This window comes from Camellia sinensis, chromosome 11 (genome assembly GCF_055761805.1).
Source record: "Camellia sinensis isolate YWXY chromosome 11, ASM5576180v1, whole genome shotgun sequence".
NCBI lineage: Eukaryota > Viridiplantae > Streptophyta > Magnoliopsida > Ericales > Theaceae > Camellia > Camellia sinensis.
In genome coordinates, this window is record NC_138971.1 from 26,008,694 (window position 1) to 26,030,517 (window position 21,824).

General features: G+C 39.1%; 1 pseudogene; it reads right to left on the bottom strand.

The window, feature by feature from the left end:
* Positions 1 to 20,931, bottom strand: part of LOC114302240 (sodium/hydrogen exchanger 7-like) — a 35,651-nt pseudogene extending 14,720 nt beyond the window's left edge.
* Between the last annotated feature and the right edge of the window lie 893 nt (positions 20,932 to 21,824).

Consider the following 21,824-nt stretch of genomic DNA (forward strand, 5'->3'; position numbering starts at 1 on the left):
TCAGGTCACCCTTTTTGACCATTCGACCTAGTGCATATCAGAATCTGTAGTGACTATTCCAAACTAGGACAGGTTACTTACCCGATTGTAGGTTGTTTGAAACTGCTACGTGCGTAGTGAAGCCCTAGCTCCTAACAAAATAGGACAGGGAAACCCTACCCCAACATAGGAGTGTTTTGGCTCTCATTTGCTTGCTATGTGCTTTTAGAGTGTGTCTCTACAAGAATGCATGTATCAGTTTGCAAGTCTGGGAATCAGGCCTGAGGGCATCAGTATTTTGGGGGAATCATTTTTACCTAAGGGTATCAGTTTACAGGCAGACTTTTGGGCATAATTTAGCAGAGAGCGCAGTCATTCAGCTTTGCTCATATCTGTTATGGTGAAATTGGGCTGAGATGTTGCATGTTTTCTCTTTTGCTAGGTAGTCTTAGAACTATAGCTTCAGAAGGCTCCAATATCCCCCAGGTGCATTGGACTTGTGCTGATAGACTTTGTCAGGTCGGAGATTCAATTCAAGGGCAATCAGTGTCCCTTCGCCAGAGGCAGGGTAAAAAGGCCAGTCAGGCACAGATCACCAGTTTAACAGTCTTCAAATCAACGGTCATTATCCACCTCACCTGTGCGCAGTTGGGCTGAGATATCTGCTTCCACCTCAAAAAGGGGATACACACTTGTTCAGTTAGATCAGTAGTTTTTAGTTAATATGGAGGATATGATGCGTCAACTCCAAGAGACCATGCAGGCCATGCAGCGGGATGCTGCACGCCAGACCGAAGACATTGCCCAGCAGGCCAAACTCATCGCTAGGCTTCAACAGCAGCAGCTATAAACACAACAGGGAACAACTTCTGTATCCCACCCACCTCCAGTAGAAACTCTTGCACCAAGGGCTCCTACCCTTACCGCTAATGCCCAGGAGAATACAGATATTCCGGTGGACCCCACTCTACCTCAGACTTCCAAAGCATAGGCCTACTCAATTGAGGCCCCTTTCGAGTTAGAAGTGGATCCAACTGCGTTAAAAGTGAGCAAGCTTGAAAAGCTGTCAATGAAGGCTCAAGGCGTGAAATCCATTCTAGACATAGAGGATGGATACACCGATTCGGTCGTGACTCTACTGGACCGGTTCAAGATGCCACATATTGACCACTTCGATGGCTCTGGAGACCCAATGGTGCACCTCCACCTATTTTCTGATATCCTGAGGCCAATGGGCTTGACCACAGCCCAGAAGCTGTCACTATTCGGCCGAACCATGTCTGGGATAGCCACAATATGGTATGCGAAATTGGAGAACCTTGTGAAATAGAACTGGGAAGAGATGGTTTAGGCCTTCATCGCTCAATACTCCTATAACACACAGATTGAGGTCACAACTCGTGATCTTGAAGTCACCTGCCAAGAGCCGAATGAGGGTTTTTCAGAGTTTGTGACGAGATAGAGAGCAAAGGCCTCGATGGTGACTATAAGGCCTTCCGACAAAGACCAGATAAGGATGGTTGTGTGCAACCTCCAACCCAGGCTGATGCAAAAGATGATCGTCTTATCCCTTCCCATGTTTGCGGATCTACACGAGATAGGGGTACAGATTGAAGACGCAATGAAACAAGGTCTGTTTGGCCACGAAAGGGAGTCACCCAAGAAGGGTTACATACGCAGTTCGAATGCGACCGTCAGTGGTGACGCAGCTGCAAGATCTTCTGAAGTTGGAATGGTTACCACCACTCTGAAAACAGCCACCCCCTTTGTTGGTGCATCCAATCCAAACCCCCGAACTTCGGACTATCTACCCCGAGGCAAGAGGGTTTTCACCCCGCTTTATATGCCTCTATCTAAAGCTTTAGGGGTCCTACTCAGGAAAGGACATGTGAAACCGTTAGAACAACGGCCTCTACTCGATCCTCTCCCTCCAAGGCATGACCCGACTAAATACTGTACTTTCCATCAACAAACAGGTCATGAAACTGATAGTTGCATCCGTCTTCGCCACGATGTACAAGATCTGATTGAAAACAAGGTCATCGCCGTGCCAGTCTTGCAAAGGCTAGCGACACTTGATCATTGAACTTGTGGGGGATAATGTGATGTGATCGGGGGATGAACCACCTGTGGGCGGCGCTTAATTTACTCCAGATGTGGCGTATGGCATGCACTATTTTGAGCATTTGCGAATGCTAATTTTTGTACTTTCTAACTTGGGTATTGAGTCGGTTTTGTTGTGTTGAGTCTGTCTCATTGTTTTGGGTCAATCTTTTTGTTTCGGGTCTGTCTTGTTGTATTGAGTCAGTCCTGTCTTGTTATAATCGGGTGATTTCGGGGGTGTTACATCGAACATCACTTGCCTGTTTTGTGTTTGTCTTTTCACTTTCTTTTGAGTCTGTTTCTGCCTTGGAGCCAGTTGTGCCGACAGATTTGAATGAAACAGCAGTGATTTTTGCACTCTTGTGTTTGCTTCTGCCTTGTGCCAGTTGTGCCGGAAGTTCTAAATGAAACGACAGGGTTTTTCACTTGGTCTTCTGCGCCTTGAAGTCATTGCATTGACCTAAGTTTTTCAAAACTTTTTGAACATTGTGGTGAAAACGAAGAGGGAGGAATTCCTCGAGATTTGCAAAATTTGATCTGAGAGAAAAAGAGGCTTGCTAAGCCCTTAATGAATGAGATCATGATTGTTAATATGAGTACTGAGAAGGATCCTGGCTTGATCTAGATTGGTTCTACACTATCTTCAGCACGAGCGATTTGTCACTTTCTTAAAAGATTTCAAAAAATGTTTTGCGCAGTCTTGCGAAGACCTATGTGGAATCGCTCTTGAAATTGTGCAGCCTAGGATCGCTCTCAGCCTCGAGACTCGACCCCCTTTTGCTTTCAAACCTTGAACTTAGATTCAGAATGTTCAACAGTCAACCACAATATAAGGCCTATGTGGCCGAATCAGAAGTAGCCCTCGAACTAGGGCAAAGAAAATCAGATCAAGAAGATCAGATGTTGACAAAAGAAGCTTGCGAAGCTAGATTAGAAGTAACCCTTAAACTAGGGGCAAAAGAATTTCAAATGTGCTCAAAGAACGAAAAATTAGGACATTTCTCAAGCCAATGAAGATCAGCAAGAATGCCAAATCCCAGAAGGGAGGAAAGAAGAAAGTATTGCTGAAAGACAACCGAGTTCCTATCCACAACACTAGGGGCAACTTCTGCCCCCATTGGATGGACTTCTACATCATCAACAAACAGTAGCCATTCTTCTGGATTTAGATGGCTTCGAGATCCTAAAACCATTTGACATGGACAAAGCTACACTTTTACCCTTGAGAGGCTCACTAGGCCGAAAACCCGGAAGGGCGACCTAGGCAAAAGTTAGAGCAAGAAAAAGAAAAGAAAAAAAAAAAGAAAAATGAAGAAATCTTGAAAATTCTGAAAAAAAAAGAAATGAAAAAAAAGAATTGAAAAGAAAAGAAAAACAAAGCTCGTAAGGTTGAAAACCTAGAAAAGGGCGGCCTTGGCAAAAGTTAGAGCGTAAAAGTAGAGGTTAATATCCGAGTGTACCTTAACCAACCGGAACTACGTAAGGCTTGATTCCCATGTTTGGGATACGTAGGCAACTTAATTTTGAAGTCCAGCCATAAACACTTCCAAATCAATTATGTCCATGTAATGGTTTTGATCATCTTTGTCTTCTTTGTATATGAGAACTGATTACAATGTGCTGCAGCGTTATCCAAACAAGGGGCAACTTTCCGTTGCCATGTAGTGTGCTGCGGTGCTATTCAAACAAAGGGGCAACTTTTCCATTGCCATGAAGTGCCATTCAGACAAGGGGCAATTTTTCCATTGTTATGGATCTGAGGTTGTGCATCTCAAGGGTAAATTCCGTATCGGTCGAGCAGTGGCCATTTGTAAAAACAGTTTTTGAGAATTTTTACTGAGGTTGACTAATTTTCTCGAAAACTATTCCACATTTTCCAAAACTGGACCATATCTTGGACCCAAAAAAGGAAAATTTTCAGTGCTCATAGCCTAACTTGCATGATTTTGAATCAAAATGTTGACACAAGTATGTTAATCTAACTCTCATGTTGGTCAAAATTGTTTTAGTAGAAAAACAAAACAAGAAATGGTCAAAATGATGAACTAGGGGCACAGTTGAGTCAGGTGTTCTGTCTTTTTCCCATTGCCAACATACTTGCCAGAAGGGCACTGTACTTGCCAGAAAAGGGCAGAACGGAAGCTAACAGAAAAGGGCTGAAAGCTCTCAACATCCTCTACGCAGCGAGGTATCAAGCCAGGTGCGAAGCACGAAATAAAGTGGACCAGCATACTCCACTCCCTCATCTAGGCAGGTCTGATCACATCCATACTGGCTAAGGGCGTCGTCAACCGCTGCCAGTTATGGATCTGCTTCACATCTTGTCACAATTCCTCTGTGGAAAAGTTCACTACTGTGAGCAGAAGAAGAAGAATCTAGCAGAATGCTAGGGGCGAGAGCCTGCAACATCTTGTTTATCCATCAACCACCTAGGGGAGGGATAAAAAAAAAAGAGATTGAAGAATAGAGAGACGTGCGATGAGAGAAAAAGTGAGAAAATGGTTTTTTCAGAAAACAAGAGATTGAGTGTTAGAGTGATACGAGAATCACAAATAAGAAAAGGGTGGGAAACAATACCTGAAGAAACTGGCTCCTCGCGAACTGAGAGGTCTCTTGCCATTGGAACACATCTGAGTGTTGTATGTGTGTTTTGTTTGTCTCGATTTTTGTTTTGAGTCATTTCGAGTGTTTCTCGATGTGTTTTAGGTTGTTTACCCTTTGTTTTCTGTCGTTGAGTCGTTTTGGCTGTGGTCAGTTGTAGGCTCAGTACCCCAATCAAAAACTCATTCTCAATTTCAAAAAAAATAATATCGTTTTGTGCTTAGAGTGTTGTGCCATTCTCTATATTTTTACAAAACAAGTTTTGTTCTTTCCAAAACTGCAGGGTTCAACCCCGGTCATGTGAGAACAGTAAAACTAGGACCTATTTGAAGCTATATGGGTTCCGGGATGCGAAGCAAAAGAAAAGACGAAAAATTTGGAGCATCTGAGTTTGCTTCAACTTCTTCAAGTTCCGTCACTGCATCCCATATGATCAGAATGAGCTGTGTGTTCAGAGTAAGCAGTGTGCCGTATGAGCTGTGTGCCAAAATAAACCGAGTACTGTGTTATAAGTTATGTGTTCAGAATTAGCAGTGTGCTATATGAGCTGTGTTTTCAAAGTAAACCAAGTACTATGTTTTGAGCTATGTGTTCAGAATAAGCAGTGCGCTGTATGAGCTGTGTGCCAAATAAACTAGAATGCGGTGTTATGAGCTGTGTGTTTAAAATGAGCAGTGTGTTGTACGAGCTGTGTGTTCAAAGTAAACAGAATACTGTATTGACTATTTTGATACTAGAACAGTGATCAGAAGTGCTCTCCTTGAGTACTAATCCCTGCCAGAGGCATCTTGGCTATATTTGCAATGAGTTCCTAAGAGATCAATCGCGACGGTGGAAACTAGAGTTCGAATGGCTGATGCCCAGAACACAAAGGTTTGGAATTTCCGAGACTAAAGCCTGGTTTGAATACCCAGGGGTGTATCCCCGGCGTGAAATCTGTATGGAAGCCCCATAGGTTAAGGTAGCAGGTTTGCGCCTCGGCCCTGGGTACTGATCCAACCTAGTCTATCACCCCATTGAAGAATAGGGAAAGTTGTGAGTATGATTAGGAAGAAAAGCGGCATCCATAGTCTCCCCAGTAGATGTTACTCCTTGTCAGTATTTCAGAACCCTTATACTGTGAGTTGAAGGTAAGTGTTCGAAAAACGCAAGGGGAGATCCCCATCGGAGTAGAGTGGTTCACCGCCACTCATATCATAAGGTGCTTTCTAAAGCGCCGCTTAGTTTGTTTGTTGCATTCCTTAACATCATGCATTGTATTGTATTCCACCTATCAATTTCTTTCTCATTCATGCACGATATTGTATGTACTGTTCATTCAGAGAAGTTCTGGTTCAGTTTGACTGATACCTTTTTCCTCTCGCGTTTGGCACGTGTTTGGTTTCTCTTTTCACTCGCGTTTGCCACGCGTTTGGTTACCTTTTACCTCTCGTGTTTGGCACGCGTTTGGTTTCCCTTTCCTCTCGCCTTTGGCATGCGTTTGGACTTACCCTTCTCCTCTCGCGTTTGACATGCATTTGGATGACTGCGCTTTCTTGCACAACCCTTTCCTTTCTAGCGTGTGATATGCTGAGAGGTTTTCCCTTTCCTCTCTCGCACGTGATACGCTGAGAGGTTTTCCCTTTCCCCTCTCGCGTGTGATACACTGAGAGGTTTTCCCTTTCCTCTCTAGCGTGTGATACGCTGAGAGGTTTTTCCCTTTCCTCTCTAGCGTGTGCTACGCTAAGAGATTTTCCCTTTCCTCTCTTGCGTGTGCTACCCTGAGAGATTTTTCTCTTTCCTCTCTAGCGTGTGCTACGCTAAGAGGTTTTCTCTTTCCTCCCTAGCGTGTGCTACACTTAGAGGTTTTCTCTTTCCTCTCTTGCGTGTGCTACGCTAAAAGGTTTTCTCTTTCCTCTCTAGCATGTGCTATGCTAAGAGGTTTTCCCTTTCCTCTCTTGCGTGTGCTACGCTGAGAGATTTTTCTCTTTCCTCTCTAGCGTGTGCTACGCTAAGAGGTTTTCTCTTTCCTCCCTAGCGTGTGCTACGCTAAGAGGTTTTTTGTTTCCTCTCTAGCGTGTGCTACGTTGAGAGGTTTTCCCTTTCCTTTATAGCATGTGATACGCTGAGAGCTTTTTCCCTTTCCTCTCTTGCGTGTGATACGCTGAGAGGTGTGCCTTTCTGTTTGTTGCATTGTTATGTATGCTCCCTCTTTCTGAAACATGGGGATATGCCCCTATGTTTCTCTTTCTTTCCAAAACACGGGGATATGTCCCTATGTTTCTTTTCTTTCCAAAACACGGGGATATGTCCCTATGTTTCTCCTCCTTTCTAAAACACGGGGATACGTCCCTATATTTTTCCCTCTTTGGTTTAGAGCATTTGGAATGCGTTCCAATGCTCGTACCTTTCCGAAACATGGGGATATGTCCCTATGTTTCTCTTCTTTCTGAAACATGGGGATATGTCCCTACGTTTCTTCTTCATTCCGAAACACGGGGATATGTCGCTACGTTTCTCCTTTATTCCGAAACACGGGGATATGTCCCTATGTTTCTTTTCTTTCCGAAACACGGGGATATGTCCCTACGTTTCTCCTTCTTGTTCAGAGATATGTCCCTAGGTTTCTCCTTCTTTTCGAAACACGGGGATATGTCCCTACGTTTCTCCTTCTTTCCAAACAAGGGGATATGTCCTTATGTTTCTCATTCTTTCCGAAACAATGGGATGGGTCCCTATGTTTCTCCCTCTTTGGTTAAGAGTGTTGGGAACGTGTTCCAATGCTTACACCATTTCGAAACACCGGGACGTGCTCCTATGTTTCTCCCTCTTTGGTTACGAGCATTGGGAATGCTTTCCAATGCTTATACCATTCCAAAACACCAGGACGTGTCCCTAGGTTTCTCCATCTTTAGTTAAGAGCGTTGGGAACGTGTTCCAATGCTTATACCATTCTGAAACATCGGGACGTGTCCCTATGTTTCTTTCCCTTTGGTTAAGAGCATTCGGAACGTGTTCCAATGCTTATACCACCCATTTTCCATTCACGTGCAACGCGTTGGCATCTTGTCTGAGGCTTTGGGTGTTCCCGATAGTCGCTTTTGATCTTCCCTACGTAAGCCGTAGTTAAGATCGCGTATTTTCTTACATCCTTTTTGCATGAGATGTAGTTTGGTTCGTGTTTACTTGCTTATGTACGGGTTTACTGTAGCATTTGCTCGCATAGCATTGGCTTAAAATGTTGCATTTATTTTGCATAATTGCTTCAACACAACCCTCTTTGCATGATCATAAGTTATGTTTGGCATTGTGCATGTCATTTGCATTTTGCCCTTGTTTGTGGGCGCATCTCTTTATTATCTTACCTGTTTGTCCAAGTCTTCGGCATTGTCAAAAATGGGTCGTCTCTGGACCTTGACATTCAATCACGTCATTTTATGACTTCCAAGTTCTGTCAAAGAGGGGCAACTGTAGACACCTCATTTTTGACCGCCCATAAGACTTGGGTGCCATTACTAATGGTTTACTTGGTGTTGAAAGTTTTGCAGTGTAAATGTTCGATTCCTTCGGCAAGAGGAGAGTCAAATCCTAACCCCACACCCCATTTTGGACCAAAGCTATTTTGAATGGTTTTTAGACCTTAAAATCCTCTCTTTCAAAACATTTTTGAAACAAAGTTTCTACGATGTTCCGACGCTTGTATTTTGTTAAAAGTTGCGCCTTTCGGTAAACTGAGCGAGGACAAAGTGGAAATGAATGAAAGAGAGATGAAATCTTTGAAAAATCTTTTAAAACACCTTGTTTAGGGGTTTGGAGTTGAAGAAAATGAGAAATGAGAGAAGAAAACTAGTTTGGGAGAAGTTCGGCAAGAATTCGAGAAGGATCGAAACTGAGCGGCTTCACCAAAATAGGCATAACCTTTTGTACAGTTGGAATTTCGATGCAAGGCAGCCACCGTTGGAAAGCTTACTTCCGGGGCTTCAATTTGGACACAAGAATGACCTGAGAAGGAGTCCGGATGAAGGAGTTATGCCTATTTGAAGTTGGATCTGGAGAGCAAAATTTTCCTGCCGACCAAAAAAATTAGCTGGCCGACCAGAAAAGTAGTCTACAGGTCGCAAACTCAGATTTTTCGAAGATCTTTTCCCTCCAGCTGTTGTGTACTGCTCCAGATATTTCCAAACTCAGATATTTCGAACCAACTCTTGCCTTTTGCTATATATGAGTCATATCTCTCATTTTTGCAAAGGAGAAGATTGAAGATATTTTGGGAGCCTCTCTCTCTCTCTAGAAATTTCAAAGCTAAATCTCAGTTTTTTCTCTCTAGTTGGCCCTCCCTCTTGACCTTGTGTGCATACAAGAGATATACTTGAAGATATACCTCTTCTTTGCCTAGGCACCCATAACCAAACTTAACCACCATTGGGCAGAGGTTCTTTGAGGATCAGTTGGAGCTCCAAAAGTATGATTTTGGCTCAGATTTTGGCTGGTTTTGCCGCTGTCCTTCAAGGTGCTTCAAGGGTAAGCACTTGTCCCTTTAAAACTTTGCTTTGCATGCTTGTTTTACCACCTTTGTAAACTATTTTTGGGGTGGTGTTGAACTACAAAAACCTTTGTTTTTCCTCTGTTTTTCGGTCCTAATAGTGTTGGTTTGTGCCTTGTTTGGCTAGGGGGTTTTCCCCCCTTTTGCTCATTGGCTTGTAAAGCCTCTTGAGCCATCTTTCACCACCTTTCAAGCCAACTTTTTTTGGCCTTTAAACCACTGAATTCTAGAGGAATTTCAGTGGTGAAAAGGGGGTTTTGATGTCCCAAATGGGTGAGGGTTGTCCCCCTCCCCTCTTCTCTTGTTTACTTCTGTTGATGGCGAACCAAATGAGCATGTATTTTTACTTCTTTGAGGCTTTGTTTGGGCACTTTTGTTGTCACTTTTAGGACCTGCTATAACTCTGTTTTAGGGTGGTTTTGTCATCCCTTGCATGCTTTATACACTTGTAGTGTAAATTTTGCAAACTAGCTTTGTATGCCTCATGAAGTAGCATGCTTTTCTAGCATGTTTTGGCTCTATCTCAGCTTGTTTTGGTGTTGTTTTAGCATTCCATGACTCTGTTTTGGGTTGGTTTGGTTGGCTCTTGCATGCTCCATGCACTTGTAGTGCGTTTCCATGAATTAGCTTAACATGCATCATGCTTTAACATGTCATTCTAGCATGCTTTTGGCTTAACTCCAAGAATCTTTTGTCCATGTTTTAACATGCATTAGCTCTGATTTGTGTCGTTTTGACCATGCATGGCTTGCTTTGTATAACCTTGGTTCATTCTAGCTTGTTAGCTTTGTGCATCAAGTCCACTAGCATGCATTACTTGGACTATTTGAATGATTTGGTATCATTTAATATGTTATTTCAGTCCATGTTTCATTGTCATGCACTTGCATTTATCACTTATTCAATGCGTTGGAGGGTTTCCCCCCTTTATGTCTTAACATGAATCATTGCGTATGCCTTCATGCCTTGGCTTGCAAGCCATCATTCAGTGTTTATTTGGGGTTAATTTTCCATGATATAACTCTAATTTTTGTTGGTTAAGTCATCCCATGCTTGGCCTTAATAGGTGTAGTGTAATCCACCTTATTTGCCTTGTATGCATCATGCCGTATGTCCTTCATGCTAGCGTGTTTTGGCTTCCTTTCATACATGTTTTAGACTCATTTTGACATGTTCTAGGACTATTTTAGGTTGCCTTGGTCACATGCTTCATGCTTTGTATAGCTGTAGTGTAATTGGCCTTGCTAGCTTTGTGCTTTGTTGATTCATGCATGCTATCTTTGAGCTATGTAGATGATTTGGCATCATTTACTACTTCATTTCAGAGCTTTTAGCATTGCCATATTCCCATTTCATTCATGCTTTGAATGCCTTTAAGTGTTGTGCATTGTTGCCTAGCTTGTGGCCTAGCATATATGCCATCTTGCCTAGGTATTTGGGCCTCCATCTTAGTATGTTTTGGTCTTTGTTTAGACCTAATTATGCTCTATCCATGATTGGTTCATGCATATTTTCCATGTATTGCATGCCTCCTTTGTAGTCCTCTTTATTAGCTTTCATGCTTTAGGACCCTAGCATGCTTTACTTGTATTGTTTAAATGATTTGGCATCATTTCATATCTAATTTCAGCGCATATAATGTGGTTACACTTCCATGTTTATCGCTTGTTGAGCACTCTTGATAGTTGTGCTCTTAGGCCTAGTCAATGGGCACTTGCATGTGCATGCTTTGTTTTACATTTCATGCCTTTATTTTAGCATTATGGCCACTGATTTAGGCATGACTGAGGTCTACCCCCCCCCCCCTTTTTGGTTTAAGTCCATTTAGTATGCTTGTTTATATGCTGTTCGCATGCTTATTAGTCATTGCATTGAGTATGCCATATTGGCTCATGGCATTTGTGTATGCCATGTCCATTCGCATTGTGTATGCTAGTTGCATTGTATCATGTTGTTTGCATGCTTATTTTGCTTTGCATTGGGTATGCATGTCCCTAACATTGCTAAGTTGCCCTTGTTGTCTTGCATTGAATATGCATGCCTTAGCATTGTGCATTGTGTATGCCATGTAGTTCATAGCATTGAGTATGCCATGTTGTTTGCATGATTAATTTAGCATTGTATATGCCACGTTCATTCCATTGTGTATGCTAGTTACCCTTTGCATTGCGTATGCTAGTTGTCTTGAGCATTGTGTATGCCATGTAATTCATAGCATAATGTATGCTAGTATGTTAATTACATGTTTGCACACTTGCCCCTTGCATGCTTGCATGACTAAGTTGTATTGCATTGAGTTGCATGTATTAGCATTGTGCATTTTGCATGCCATTAGCCTTGTTAGGTTGTTCATGTTGCATTGCATATTTGCATGCTTAGGTCACATTGCATGTTTGCATGCTTGAGTCGCATTGTGCATGCCATGTTATTTGTTGCATTGTGTTTGGAATAGGTGTTTGTCCAAACACGGGAAAAAAGGTTCGTTTCATGCTCAAAGCGATGAAACGTGCCTCGATTCTCGATCGCCGATGCTCTTGATCATACATGATAGAGTTCTAGGGTTTATGTGTTTACTTGTGCATTCATTTTATATTGAATTGTGCAACTTCGCCTCTCGGCCATCATGCATTGAAATGCGCGATTGGTGGCCCGAGGGTCAAGAACTACACTCCCTTGAGCTCATGGCATGATAGGGAGGGTGATTGTGCACACATATCTTGCAAATGCATTGCCATGCCCTTTTTTGGTCTCTGTTGCAGCAAACTGGAGTTTAGCAGCAACAACTGGTCGGCCAGCCAGAAAAACTAACTGGGCCGACCACTTTTTCTGACTTTCAACAAAGATAGGTGGTCGGCCATGGTTGCAGACACCAATAATTGGTTGGCCACCCTCCTACAGGTTCCCAGGATGGAGTTTCATCTTTCTGGAGCTTCGTGCAAGTTTCTAAGGACAATTGAAAACAGAGGCAAATCCGGGCATCGCACTGGATTTCCAAACGAGGCGACCGAGCATGCATCCAGTCTTCTCCCTCTAAGAACCCCCCTGATTTACTGCTTTACTTAGCTGCCATGTTTAGATAGCTAGTTTACGCTTTGGTTTGAACTTTAATAGTTAATGCGTTTAGCTATTTCAATTTGTTTTGTAATAATTAGTTAACTAGGATTAGTTAATTATTTTGTTTTGTAATAATTAGTTTAATTAGCTTAGATTAGCTGGTTAGCTTCTTATTCGGTCCCTCCGTCGACAGGGCATAGTGTTGTAGTAAGCGTGTGTGTGTGTGATGCATGTCTTCCAACCCCCATTTCTTTCTCTCGTTTACTTAACCGCTTGCGATGGTTAGTTTTAGGGTATATTCCGATTAGCATCCTTATGCTTCGCATGCGTGCATTCATTCATCTGTATTGCATGCACCAGGCTCGGCGCATCATACTAACTGCATTGTATTTCAATTCCAATTTGAATATATGTAACAAGTTGCATTTCGCATGACATTCTAGAATAGCTGAGCCTATTTTAGTTGCATTCTTGCATGTGTTGCATTAGCCATTTTAACATGAACCAGGATCATGTATGATTTCTAACTAGTTCTCTATTTTGGCTCGGAGTACACTGTGAGTGTTTACGCTTTAGCATACTGCATATGTGTTAATGCTGCCATGAAAGCGTGCTTGCCATGAGGCTAATTGCTTATTTGGTATAACTGCCTGAATGCCTATGGGTGAAAGTTGGATTACTTGAATTGGAACAATTCATCAAATCCCCGATTTAGCCTATTTGCAAGTAGCAAACTTCAAACCATTTTCACAAACGAATATGCAATGTTGTGTTCCAAATTAGGCGATCTAATCTATACTTGTATGCTGTGCGCATCACGTAGTAAGATTTGCTAATTAATCGGAATAAGAGCACATGTGTTTTTAAAAACAAAATAACATGCTTAGTACAGGCCGATCTTTGATCGGGTGAGCGGGGGTGCTCATTGCATGACCTTCCCCTCTCGTACCCAAGTTCCCAAGCCGAGGCAACTTTGATGATGACGGACATGTGGCCTTCAGCACGAGTCAAGGTTTCCGAAATTCCCCCAAAATAAAATATTTAGGTGGCGACTCTGTATCTGGTAAAGCAGTCCATGTTTGGCACTTCTTTATTAAAAATCAGTTTTCCAAAATGATTTTTCGGATTTGGACTCTTTGGTGATTTATCGGTCTTACATCGCACATTGTAAGATTAGATTCAGAACCGTGACATTTAAGTCCGAACTATAGTAGCTTGGAACAAAACGAGATCCCCGCCCCGCCCTTGCAAGTGCCACGCGCAGATGTCGAGGAGTTCCCCGGAACGCGTCTACACGTGGGTGCTTTACAAATTTTGAAAAGTCTAGGTAACATAGATGCCAATGAATGAGGCCGTAGATGTTCTACACTGATTAGAATCACAAACTCCCAATATCATCATACCTGCTGTTGAATTAGATTTGAGCACTGTACGTATCTTTTTAACTTCAATGAAGTAACATAGTGCCATAGAATCTGTGATCATGTCACATACGCATGGCTTGCCAATCAGCACTTCATACATGCCAAGAGTAGTTCCATGAATAAATGTTGGATGTAATAAGTGCTTATTTTTTAAACTCTTACTTGCCCACTACATAATAGAAATTCGCATTTGTGACATATTGAAATTCAAAAATTGTGAGAGATCTCAAATGAAATAAAATTTTATCCCTCAGATTCTAATTGGCCCAGGCAAATTGTTTAATTACCTTCACCACTTCATTTAAAATGAGCCAAATACCATCAGGCTTCGAACCCTCCTTAAATAGCATCACACCACGTAGTTTCATTATCTCTTTGGGAGAACCTGCAAGTTGCTGATGGACAGAAGAAGGAAGATCTACCAGGAAATGATGGACACTGTTTGGAATCTTCTCTAAAGAAGGGTTCCTTAGTAGCCTTTTAAATTTGGTCTGCATAAAAATTGAAATAATACTCTCAATATAAATGAAAAAAAAAAGATTAAATTAAATATATAAAGGAAGACCATAAGAAGGAAAAATGACAAAAAAATATTTATCATCGAGACTAGACAACATCATGAAAATGAATCGTCTCTTTTTCTTCCAATAACCTAATCTTCTCAAGATTTTTGACATAGTCAATTAATTGATTAAGCACACAATATGTTACTTGCCTCGTTTTCACATAATGACGAACCTGAAAATGTACCCGGACCTATTTATTGATGTTTGAGAATGTATTGAAAACTTTGCTGTATTGATTAAATATAAACATTGTATTTGTTTTGAAAATATGAATTGTATATTCAATATCGAGAACTTGTTTATCATTATGATAAGAATGGATGACCGGTAGATGGTTCATGGTGATGAATTTGATGTACTACCCTTGTTGTAATTGGTTTAAAACATGGATTTGATGTTTGGTTTAAATTTTGGGGATGGAATTCCTTAAGGGGGGGAAGGTTATAGTGATTCTGGTTTAGACCCAACCCATTTGATGTTCTGGATTTGGGTTTCATCGTCTTACATGTGATTCATGTCTTGTTTCTCCTTTTCCTCATTGAGTTTGGTCATTGGACTGTTAGGGTTGTGTTTGAAACAGGTTGAGAGTTAGTTTTTCAAAATTGTTGTTGCCCATATTTTGACTCTTACACTGAAGCGGACTTTGTGAACTCTCAGTACTTTTGCAAACCTGCAAAACTACTCGGAGTGTGCATTCTTTGCTCGAGCGGTGTCTTGCTCGAGCGAGACTTCTTGTGCTCAAGCGGTGGCTCTCTGTTTGTAAAACTACTGGGATTTTGTATTTTATGCTCGATTGAAACTTCTTCTACTCGAGCGGTCACATCTTTTGTTTTTGGACGCTCGAGCGACACTTCTTGCACTCGAGCAGTCTGTGCGTATATCAATCCATAAAAGTCACTTTGTACATCACTTTTCATCTCTCTCTCTCTCTCTCTCTCTCTCTCGCTCTCTCTCTCTCTCTCTCTCAAAACATTTGAAAGCCCTAAGTTGAGACACTCTCTCTCTAAAACTCACATTCTCTTTACAAATCCACCTAGATCTGTTGATCTTTTCACCCGTGTGCCTCTATTAAAAAGATAGAGCTCGACGAGGGCTTTGTTCTAATTGGAACAAAGTTGATTTTTGGCATCTTTGGGTTTTCCTCACTCTCTCTCTCGCTCTCTCTCGTGTTTTAGCTTGAGGTAGGGATACTTTTCACACTTTTTATGAGTTTTACCATTGTTATTTGTTATTTCTAAACAATATTGAGATTTTGGAAGATTTGGAATAACCTAGGGTTTTGGGTAAAAATCAAAAGAGGGGTTTTTCAAATAGGTCCTTCAAAATGATTTTGGTATGGAAGAAAATGTTGAGTTGGGAACAAATAGTTGATTTTGGTATTTAGGATGGATTTTGGAAAGAAAATGGATTTTGCCCTAAATGCCTCAAATGATGATTTTATATAAATTATGAGATTGACATTGAAATTGTGAAATTGGATTGAGGTTGATGAGGAAGGTGGAGTTAGATATGCATTATCACTCACCTCTTGAAAATTTGTAGAATTTATTTTTATTGATAATTGTTTATCTATTTCGAAATATCTATCTTGGGCTATTGGTGGAGGATAGCTATAAGTGTTGTAGAAATTGTATGTGAATTAGGAGAATTGAAACTATTTTCTCATTCATTTGCATTGAGCATTATCTCACACTTATATATTGGAAATGCTACTGTTTTGAGAAAATGGGTGAATCTAGGAAGGAATTGTTGTTACATCAAATAAATTGACATGTATGTCCAAGGTGAAAGTCCTGAAAATCGCGCATATACATGGGTGCTAATCCCGCGGACGAAATTTCCGTGAAATGGAAATAGTAGTGCTTGTATAGCCTATGTTTACATGAGTACCGGTTTCCGATTTCCTTCGGACGAAATTTTTGGAAAGGTTGTATAGTTTTGAAATTCCCAGAGTGTGATTCACTACCCTAGTTTCTATTGTAAAGGGAAATGATTTATGAACCATAATATTAACTTGGCATTGCATGGTTTTGGAAAGAGACATAAAATGTTTTGGCACGCACATTGCATATACATTCATCTTATACCTTTGTTAAGATTCATATACTGTGTTGGATTATTTCTACTGGGCTTTGGCTTACCCTATATGGGAAAAACATTTTAGGTGCCGATGATGTGCCTCTACCAAGGCAATAGCTTGGGAGGACTTGAAGCGAGAGCTTTTTTTGTGTATTTACCGTATTTACTTTTGTAAAAGCCAAGGGCTTTAACTATATAGGACTTAAGTCTACTTTTGTTATAATCAAGCATCATCTTGGAAAGATGTAAACCTTTAGGGAATTTCTTATTTGTCTAACTTTTATCTTATCTTTCAATTATATCACTCTTTTGTAAAGGTTAATTGTAAATCAATGAAAGATAACTACTTTATTATTGTGATCAGTTTTTCATGTTGAGTATGGGTTATAGTAATTATTTCGGGGCGTTACATATTCTAAGAAGAATTTAGCATAATTGATGATTAAAAATACATTCAATGAGGGTGCTTAAACAAACAAACCTGAGGAAATGTAGCACGAACATCTTCCAAGAATTTTCTTGCTTCCTCTCCTTCAGCTTCACTTTCTTCGATGACATTAGTTGCAATGCCACTATCACCTAAATTAGCAAAAAGCACATGTAAGAATTAAAGGATTGTCTTTAATAATAGGGTGGTAGTATAAACAGATTAGGGAAAAATCCATTTTTACCCCTTGTGGATTGCCCTATAAGCACTTTACCATGTGTTGTTTGAAAATGATCACATAACCCTCATGTGGTTTGGGAGTAATGCATTGTTACGAACTATGTCCAAATTGATGGATATTGTAACATGCCTATCTGAGAGTCGGGATGAGAAAAAATCAAGCCAAAGTCACCTTTTAACGTAAAAAGGCAATTACACTTATGTAATATTTACAAAAGGACAAAACAAAAAATCTGTGTCATCTTCATCTTCTACTTATTAAATATATATATATATATATTTATATAATATTTGCAAGTTGGCACCCCTACAACCACTGCTCAACCTACAATAATAGAAAGACCTTGCATGGAGCTGTCCAACTGTGACTAAACAACCATGGCAAACCCAAAACCGAGTATAGAAGCCACCCACAACCATGGACAGAGAGGTTAAAGAGAATGAATGGAGTGAGTAAAAGAGACCAAAGCTCAAAACATGTGCTTTAATGGTAGTAGCTATATTTGGAAAGAGCAAATTAAGCAGAGAAATGAATCAAGAGAGGGAATTCACGATCGCACTATCTAGACAGAGAGGGAGGCGGGAGAATTCAATGGAGTTTTGTGTTTATAGTCACTTGCAAGTGGAGATCAAACAAGAGGTTTGTGGCTGTAGACATCAAGGACAAACTGCATCTGAATTCAGGTTCAAACTCATTTTTCCTAAATTTTATATTTGAAACACTTGGTCTAATGGGTTGTTAACTCTAAGAGGGCTACTCGTGGTTTTTCCGCACAGGGATGGTTGTTTCTAGGGTTTTCCATGCATATTGCTTGTGTATCTTATTATGACTGGAATTTGTGTGGTTGCCTTTGGATTCATTGACAATACTTTGAATTGTTATGTTGAACTGGTTTCTATTATTAGTTAATCTAAATTTTTAATTGGCTTGTAATACCTAGGGTTTGGCCTATTCACTCCCCTCTTAGCATAAACATTGTATGCATCCTCTTTTTCATTCTCTATTGTCTAAACTAAAAAGAAGCGTTTTTAGTTTTATAGAATTTGTGCACTCCTACAAAGTGAAAGACATTGTAAAAGTCGAAGTTATGAAAACCTAAAACATTCAAGAACATTCAAAAAATTCTTACAAATGAAGTCATGTAGTCGTCGTTGCGCGATTCTATGGGCCTGGAGAAATGCAGTAGAAATGCAACAGGTAGATTCCAACCTTTACACAGTGAAATATGTAACAAGTTTTGGTGGACAAATGCTTGACTGAAGAAACTTGTAATAATTTGGGAAATGCACTTGTGCTTTCAAACCTTTCCAGTCGCCCAAGGGCCCATGAGATACCAAGTCAAATGCTTCATCCACAGATTGCATCAAGGTATTTGCAGTAGTTTATGTGATCCTTCCCCCATCAAGCATTTCCCAATAAGCAGCTTGGACACCTATGATGAAATCTCTTTTCTTAAATTAATAAATGGAAGTTAAAATCAGATTAAGAGTAGCTTTAAAACATGACACAGGCTAGTGGGTTCTAACATTAATTTGATTAGCATGGAAAAAAATTTAACTAGTTTTCTTATATGTTTAAGATAAGAGTCTACAATGTAAATCACCAAATTCCAGAATCTATGGAATTTCTAAAAAGTTAAAGAGAAAATTATCAATATTTTACTAGTGTCAGCGAATGACAAAGGTTGGGTGCAAATTATTACAGTACAAACAAAAGTAATAATTGAAAACCATAGAAATTTAAGGCTAACCACGTCACTTGTAATGTACCCAAGAAGTGTATAATTTAATGAAATAAAATCCATTCTATGTAGAAAACCACCATATTTTACGAGTAACCCAATATATCTAAATGGTTCACTTGTTCAAGCAATGGTTAGATGATTCCCTATTAGTTATATAAAATCCCAGTTTGGGGCTTTTCTACCCTAATTGTTCTTTCATTGATGAGAGAATATTTTGAGGAGTTGCATTTTGTCTTTATCTTAAATCTCTACAATTTTTAATCCTCTCGTACTCCTCTTCCTACCATTTCTCGAGTGACCCTTTTACCTAGAGCTCTAATTCTTCAAATGAATTAACCAAAACCCACAACAAACCTAATGGTAAGTAGATTATAGTTTCCTAAAGCTGTACTACATCCTTTTTTGCCCATTAAGTGATTCTCTGGCTGTGAACATCGAAAATTCCTTTACCCTAGTCTATTATTAGAATCTTGCGATTTCCGATTCGATTCGCAATTTTTACAAATCGATACAAACCTATGAGTGAATCTATTTTGGAAGTGAATCTTTTATGAATCACACAATTCACAATTGATTCACGATTCAATTCACTTTTTATGTTTCATGCAATTCTTGAAACTGTCATGTCCATCATATTTCAATTCTTTTTTCTTTATTTTTTTTAGTTAAATGACATAATATAACTAATAGTGTTTAGTACGAAAATAACCAATATATTTACATGATTTGTTGTTATTTTGGGGATAATGAGTTTTTAATAGGATCCAATTAGATTTAGTTAGATCCAACATGTTTTTAACCTTTTTTTTTTGTTTAAAAAAATAAAAATCGTAATGTTTATTCTAAAGATGTTAAGGTTAAAGCAACTTACAAGATGAATTATCTATTGTTATTTTATTGAAATAAATATACTTCAATATTGTTTATTTGAGAGAAAACTAACTTAGAGAATGATTAGACAATCACCCCTTTTATATTGATAATAGGTAGCTTATAATGGAAACCCTGAAGGCATAAATAAGGAAATAACATAATAAGGAAATAACAACTAATAAAATAAGAAAGTCCTAAGGCACTAATTAAGAAATCAAAATATGATCTAAATAAGGAAACAAAAAATAGAATGATCCTAACATATATTCTAACACTCCTTCTCAAGCTGGTGTAAAGATATCTCTCATGCCCAACTTGCCAAGAATATCATGAAATAGTTTACTACCAACTCCCTTAGTGAGAATATCTGCAAGTTGTTCACCATACTTCACAAAAGGAGTACATATTGTGCCACTAATGAGCTTCTCTTTGATGAAATGGCGAACAATCTCAACATGCTTGGTCCTGTCATGCTAAACAGGATTGTGACTTACGTTGAGGGCAACCTTATTATCATAATATAGTTGCATGGAGTCTTTTTGGTCAATTCCTAGATCATGCAATAACAACTTGATCCACAAGAGCTTACACACATCTTGTGCCATAGCTCTAAACTCAGCTTTCGCACTAGACTTGGCAACCATATTCTGTTTTTTACTTCTCCAAGTATCCAAATTGCCTCCAACAAAAGTACAATACCCTAAAGTGGGCCTCCTATAAGCTATTGATCCTGCCTAGTTAGCATTCGTATAAGCTTTCACACCAAGATGATCATGTTTGGAAAAATAAAGACCTTTTCTAGGAGAAGATTTCAAGTATTTGAAAATTCTCATAACTGTCGCCAAGTGTATTTCATGAGAAGCATGCATAAACTGGCTAACCACACCAATGACAATAGCAATATCAAGACGAGAACAGGCTAAGTAAATAAGCTTACTCATTAGTCTTTGATAACTCCTCCTATCAACGGTTGTTCCCCCATTATCATCACAAAGTTTCAGATTAGGTTCCAATGGTGTGCCATAAGCTTTACTTCCAAGTATCCTTGTTTCCTTAAACAAGTCAAGGACATATTTTCTCTAACAGATGAAAATCCCATCTTTGGACCAAGCTACTTCAATCCCCAGAAAATACTTCAGGTTTCCCAAGTCTTTGATTTCAAACTCACTGGCCAAATATTTCTTCAACAAAAGGATTTCCTCAAAATTATCTCTTGTAAGCACTATGCCATCCACATATACAATGAGAGTTGTTGTCTTACCATGAGAGGAATGTTTATCAAACAGAGTATGATCAGTCTGATTCTGTCTGAAGCCATATTTTAGTATTGCCTAAGAATGTTGCATGTATGTCCATGTAATTAGATGTTGTGGAAAGAGAAGGTTTTATTTTTTTTTTTAAACTTTCAATTTATTTTTTTTAAAAAAATTATCCACCATCCTTTGGTGCCAAAAGAAAAAAAAACCTAGGATGGGGATGCATTACTAACTTATCTTTATGACGTTCTTACTTTCCCTATTAGCTACAAATTAAAATGATACAATTACTTTAGTATTGTTCCATAGCATAGTTTTTGAATGTGAATGTCCCCTTTTAACCAAATTCACTCATGTAAATCCTATGCCTCTTAAAATGAGAAAACTGGGATAGAGATACATTACTAAATTATCTATATGATAGTCTTATTTTCCTCATTACCTACCAATTAAAATGAGATAATTAATTTAATCTTGTACCCTAGCATACTTATTTTAAACAATTATTCATGGCATCGTCACGCCAAAAACCAATAACAAAGGTCACTTTCATGTTATTTTCCCAATTAGTAGTTGGAGAAATTATTCATTACTTTTAAAATAATATTTAATTCTATTTATTAATTAATACTTTTTATGTTGTCTCTTAAAATTTTAATACAAAAGTGATGAATTTTTCAATTTTAGCCATAAATAATAATTTGAACTAGCATATGAACTTTGTTTTAAAATTACTAAGTATTTGAGACTTACTTTTTGCTAATGTATTTGTAGGGGTACCATAGATGTGTAATGATGGGTTTCATAACCCCATCAAGCTATCCCAAAAAAAATAAAAAATTTAAAATTTAAAACTTAAAAATATTATTTAAATTAATAATATTTTATTTAATATAATTTAATTCTGTTAAAAAATTAGGGACCCATTAAATAAGGATTCATACCTGTTAGACAC